Here is a 6,000-nt window from a genome sequence, read left to right on the forward strand (position 1 = left end):
GGTAGTGCTATATCAACAATAAAAGCATTTTCTGACAGCGGTATATTTGAATGAGTACTGCTATGAGTAAAGCCTGACATCTTAGTCTAAATACAAATTTATGCCATTTATTTCATAAAAAGCTGACTTATTTCATAGTCAGCTATTGGTGAGTGTTCATTTTAGTAAATTTAGGATAATTTGATGTGGTGGCTTAATTCTTATGATAAGTGTAACATTATGGTCATGAATAACTCATTTCAGAAATTGATGCCAACCCAGTTAAAGTTGGCAGCTTCTAGAATGTAGCCATTTCACAACTAGTTAATTAGTTTATTTTAGAAATACATTTGTAACGATAAATTCTGTCCAAAAAATATACAGAACAAGCATACGTAAAAACAAATTGGTCCCAGACTAGCTATTATATCTGAGATGCAGAAACCCAGGTGTCCATTAGGTGGCAGCAAAGGGAAACAGAACAAACTTAGATCTTAGTGGGCTCTTGGTAGCCTTAGACTAGTCTGTTATGGTAGCCTTAGACTAGTCAGCATGTACCCTGTTAATCACCAGGGTGTTAAATAAGGCTAAGCTCCAAAAGTTACTTTGATTAAGCTTCTGAATGAACAGCAAAAAAGATGAGCAACCAAGAAACTAATGTAATCATCAGGCATGAAATAAGGAAGCTGTGAATGAAGCAGATTGTGTGGAAGTATAATTACTGGTCTAGATAGCAGTATACCATCTGACATTGATATCTTGATGATTCTTAAACATGTGGAATTAGCATGTAACAGAATATATAAACAGGCATTTGGGAGAAAGCAGAGTTTCCATTTTGTCTTTTTTTCCCCTTGTCACCTGTTTTGCAAATATGCATGATGTTCATTTACATCGTTGAATGTGTTACATTTTTTGAGTAAAATGAAAAAAACATTTTAAGCATGTAATATAATATATTGAAATCATTCACATTTTTTCTATTTCACTGTTGTTTGGTTTTCACTAAAAGAAACTATATTGATACCTCATAAAGAGGTGGCCCTCAGGAAAGAAACTGAGGGAAAATATAGAACCAGGAAATAAAGTATGCAATTTATTTCATAGTATGCATGTAATATAAGTTTATTAAATTATACAGAGAACAGATTTAAGATACATTTAAGATTTAAGATAAGAGATAAATGATTTGCAAAATATTCTTGCCAAGTCCTATGTGTCAGTGTAAGAATGGACAATTAATTGTGTACCTTCATAGCCCTAATAAATCAAATGCCCATGAAGTGGCACAAAGAGTCTACCAAACTGTATTTTAAAACAAATGATCCTTAGAGCCTTATATAAAGGTAAAAAGCGCATAATACATTAATGTGTCTATGAACATTCTCAGTCATCCATGTCATGGTTGTCCCAAAGGTGCTTTTCAAAAGACGACTGGACTTTGTTTTTGTTTTGAAGAAGTTTCACTTCTCATTCAAGAAGCTTCTTCAGTTCTTCAGAACAAAAGAAACTTATTGGATGCGAAGTGAAACATTTTCAAGTAAAAATCAAAATCCAGTTACCTTTTGAAAAATCACCTATGGGACAATCCATTAATGTATTTTACTACTTATCAAGACTACATAGGAATTAAAACTGTTCCCTTTGGGTCTCAATTTGGATGCATATACACTGCTCAAAAAAATAAAGGGAACACTTAAACAACACAATGTAACTCCCAGTCAATCACACTTCTGTGAAATCAAACTGTCCACTTAGGTAGCAACACTGATTGACAATCAATTTCACATGCTGTTGTGCAAATGGAATAGACAACAGGTGGAAAGCATAGGCAGTTAGCAAGACATCCCCAATAAAGGAGTGGTTCTGCAGGTGGTGACCACAGACCACTTCTCAGTTCCTATGCTTTCTGGCTGATGGGTTGGTCACTTTTGAATGCTGGCGGTGCTTTCACTCTAGTGGTAGCATGAGATGGAGTCTACAACCCACGCAAGTGGCTCAGGTAGTGCAGCTCATCCAGGATGGCACATCAATGCGAGCTGTGGCAAGAAGGTTTGCAGTGTCTGTCAGCGTAGTGTCCAGAGCATGGAGGTGCTACCAGGAGACAGGCCAGTACATCAGGAGATGTGGAGGAGGCCATAGGAGGGCAACAATCCAGCATCAGGACCACTACCTCCACCTTTGTGCAAGGAAGGACAGGAGGAGCACTGCTAGAGCCCTGCAAAATGACCTCCAACGGGCCACAAATGTGCATGTGGCTGCTCAAACAGTCAGAAACAGACTCCATGAGAGTGGTATGAGGGCCCGACCTCTACAGGTGGGGATTGTGCTTACAGCCCAACACTGTGCAGGACGTTTGGCATTTGCCAGAGAACACCAAGATTGGCAAATTCACCACTGGTGCCCTGTGCTCTTCACAGATGAAAGCAGGTTCACACTGAGGACATGTGACAGACGTGACAGGGTCTGGAGACGCCATGGAGAACGTTCTGCTGCCTGTAACATCCTCCAGCATGACTGGTTTGGCAGTGGGTCAGTAATGGTGTGGGGTAGCATTTCTTTAGGAGGCCGCACAGCCCTCCATGTGCTCGCCAGATAGCCTGACTGCCATTAGGTACCGAGATGAGATCCTCAGACCTCTTGTGAGACCATATTCTGGTGCAGTTGGCCCTGGGTTCCACCTAATGCAAGACAATGCTAGACCTCATGTGGCTGGAGTGTGTCTGCAAGTTCCTGCAAGATGAAGGCATTGATGCTATGGACTGTCCCGCCCATTCCCCAGACCTGAATCCAATTGAGCACATCTGGGATATCATGTCTCACTCCATCCACCAACGCCACGTTGCACCACAGACTGTCCAGGAGTTGGGGGGATGCTTTAGTCCAGGTGTGGAAAGAATCCCCCAGGAGACCATCCGCCACCTCATCAGGAACATGCCCAGCCATTGTTGGGAGGTCATACAGGCACGTGGAGGCCACACACAGTACTGAGCCTCATTTTGACTTGTTTTAAGGACATTACATCAAAGTTGGATCAGCCTGTAGTGTTTTTTTCCACTTTAATTTTGAATATAACTCCAAATCTAGACCTCCATGGGTTGCTAAATTTGATTTCCATTGATAATTTTTGTGTGATTTTGTTGTCAGCACATTCAACTATGTACTGAACAATGTATTTAATAAGAATATTTCATTCATTCAGATCTAGGATGTCTTATTTTTGTGTTCCCTTTATTTTTTTGAGCAGTGTATTTTGCATAAAGAGATGACAGAAGCTTAACTTCCCACTCTATCTCTCCTAGCCAAAGTAGTATAGGACTTGCTTTATTCAGTTTGATACAGAGAATAATGTGCTATGCAATACAATCTAATAACATGGATAAATATTTCACTGGTAAAAATTGTTCAGCATTCATATCCTATAGCACAAGCAGCGAAGCATAGGCTGCTGAAAGGATATATTAGGAAAACTACAGAAACACAGGAATTAACTCAGTCAAAGTTGAAATGGAAAGAAAAGCAAAATAAAGCTTATGTGATTTCTCCTCCCCCTTTTGTGACTCTTAATATATTACCCAAAAGAGTGGATGTAAAGCGAATCATTTGTATAATAAAACTTAATAATTCATCTAAAATCCAATGCATCATTAACACAGCTCTTCTTTCCATCATCCTAATTACTAAGAAAACTGCAGTCTCCAGTATATATCCAACTGATTACATGCTAAAAAGAAAACTTAATCTATATAGTAAACAACAAGAGACCACATTATTGATGCCAAAGGAATACATTTTGCTAGAGGTCATTGAAAAAAAGAACTCAAAATTACTTCTGGTATTAATGTTCAAATTGTTACAAGCATTTGCAAAGATTTTTTAGCCCTGTGATTCGTCTCGTTCCACAGTTTATTCAATCATAAGCAAAATGACAGAGAAAAGTATTATGCTGGGATACAAAATCAGTAAAGCAGTCTGTAATGATGAAAACGGCAAACATACTCTGAAACAGACTGAACAGAATGCACATTATAGTTTTGACAAAACAGACACAGAACATAAATGGTTGTCAAGAAAATAGGATCGACTTACCCCCAGACTAAAACGAAGGAACTTCTGTTCTCTGACTTGCCTGTTCAGCTCCTACAGGTCTACAGGGATTAATGCTAACAATAAACCAAGATTAAAGGGGAGGGAAGCAGGAGGCTCCTTTCATGAGATCACAGCTAAGCAAGCTCTCACAGGGTGATGACTTAGCAGCAGCATGCACTTCTTGGTGGGTGTTTCTGTAACAATAATAAAAATGGCATTTTACACTTGCCCTTAAACACTCCAAGCCCTTTTTGTAGGTGGGTCTACTTTTGCTTTGGAATAGTCAAAACAGCATTTGATACATATTCCTTTTCCTTGCTTGCTAGGATTCTAGTAAAGCTCTGCCCCCCCTCCCCCTCCCCCAGCTATGGCACACATTTCTGCCAAAGCAAATTTCTGGAGGCTGAAAGTAAATGAAATTAAATGGTGCTGAAATTAAATTTCAGTCTAAAAACAAAAGGATCAAGGAACCAAACACAGAATCCTTTTCAATTGCATAAATTGCAAGGAAACTAGGTAGCCAAACATACACATATGAACAAATACGCAGAGGTGAGAACCAGTAGCAGAAATTTTGAATAGTTCGGAGAACCAGCAAATATGACCTCTGACTGGCCCTGCCCCCATCTATTCTCTGCCTCCTGAGTCCCAGCTGATTGGCTGGATCTTGGCTGCTTTTCTGCACAGGAGAATGGAGCTGGAAAGGAGGTTAGTGGGGTGGGGAGGGAATGGAGATTTTACGGTATTCTTTCCCTGCCACCAAGCCACACCATGCCTACCAAGCTACGCCCACAGAACTGGTAGTAATTTTTTTTAATCCCACCACTGCAAATACACAATATTCTATCCTGTCAAGTCCATGCCATTCATGCTAAAAGATACCATCAATAATGAGAAAAGATGGAAAAATCAGCAATATGGCTATTGTACAATGTTATATTATCTTAGATCAAGTGTGAGATTATATTAATTTTTGAAATGCACAGCTTTAATTTCAGAAGAAAGGAAGGTTTATCATTGACAAATGGTTACATGGTAGTGAATGAAATGTACATTAAAAAGATTCAGAGATAATATTTCACACAACCAAATTCTAATAAAAATTTGGAATTATAGCCAGACCTGATCTAATTTCTTAAATCATGCCAAACCGTAATCCAAATTGGATACCTACATCATGCTTAGCTAGAACCAAACGAGCAACATTATAATTTAATATAATATATGAATCATAGATACATTTAAGTGATCATAGTTTCGAGACTTGAATCTGGCAAAAAGGGTTGGATTCTTCCCATATGCAATTCCACTGATTTACTGGATGATGACAAATGATAAATCTTTGGAAACAGTATCTACCTCCATTCATTTGGAAACCTAAAGCATGAACAGAAGTTTGGAGGAAGAGGCAGGAAGAAACTTGGTTAGGCAAAAAGAAATTAACATATTATTAGCCTATGAACCAAAGAATCCTCAGGTCAAGTTGGAACTTCCATTGAAATCAGTCAAACTTCAATTAACCATAACTCAAGTTGCACTAACTTCAGTGAGTCATTTGTAAGCATGACTAAATCCAGATTCATCAATGCATTATTATTCCTTGGTCAACTCTGAAGGGAGGATGGAATTTTTCTTCAACAGAAATTGGTATACACATTTTAGAACAGATGGTCTCTGTGCAATCATACTTCATATTAATGTTAAGAGAAGGACTTTACAACAAATACAACTTTTTAAAAACAACTTTACTGGCCATCTAAATGCAGTTGAGGGCAAAAGGATAAGATTAGTCACTTTTCCCACTATAACATTCCTATATCTGAGAACTAACATGAAGAAATATAATATTTATGATTTAAATTATCATTATTTTTTTCCTAATGTGTGATCAAACATTGCCCTCTAGGGGTGAATAATGGGCAGACTTCAAAG

The 6,000-nt window shown here is 38.4% G+C and overlaps 1 protein-coding gene across 2 annotated transcripts in view; it reads right to left on the reverse strand.

Annotated features, from left to right (window-relative positions):
• Positions 1 to 4,214, reverse strand: part of CAMK1G (calcium/calmodulin dependent protein kinase IG) — a 43,458-nt gene extending 39,244 nt beyond the window's left edge. Inside the window, exon 1 of one of the 2 annotated variants that reach the window (XM_026712982.2) lies at positions 4,069 to 4,214. The gene's annotated coding sequence lies outside the window, so the exon portion shown is untranslated. The remainder of the gene's footprint in view (positions 1 to 4,068) is intronic. The other variant, XM_087929342.1, reaches the window with a different exon arrangement.
• Between the last annotated feature and the right edge of the window lie 1,786 nt (positions 4,215 to 6,000).

The sequence above is a fragment of the Pseudonaja textilis genome, chromosome 3, assembly GCF_049901715.1.
Source record: "Pseudonaja textilis isolate UNSWEBS1 chromosome 3, rPseTex1.2, whole genome shotgun sequence".
Lineage (NCBI taxonomy): Eukaryota > Metazoa > Chordata > Lepidosauria > Squamata > Elapidae > Pseudonaja > Pseudonaja textilis.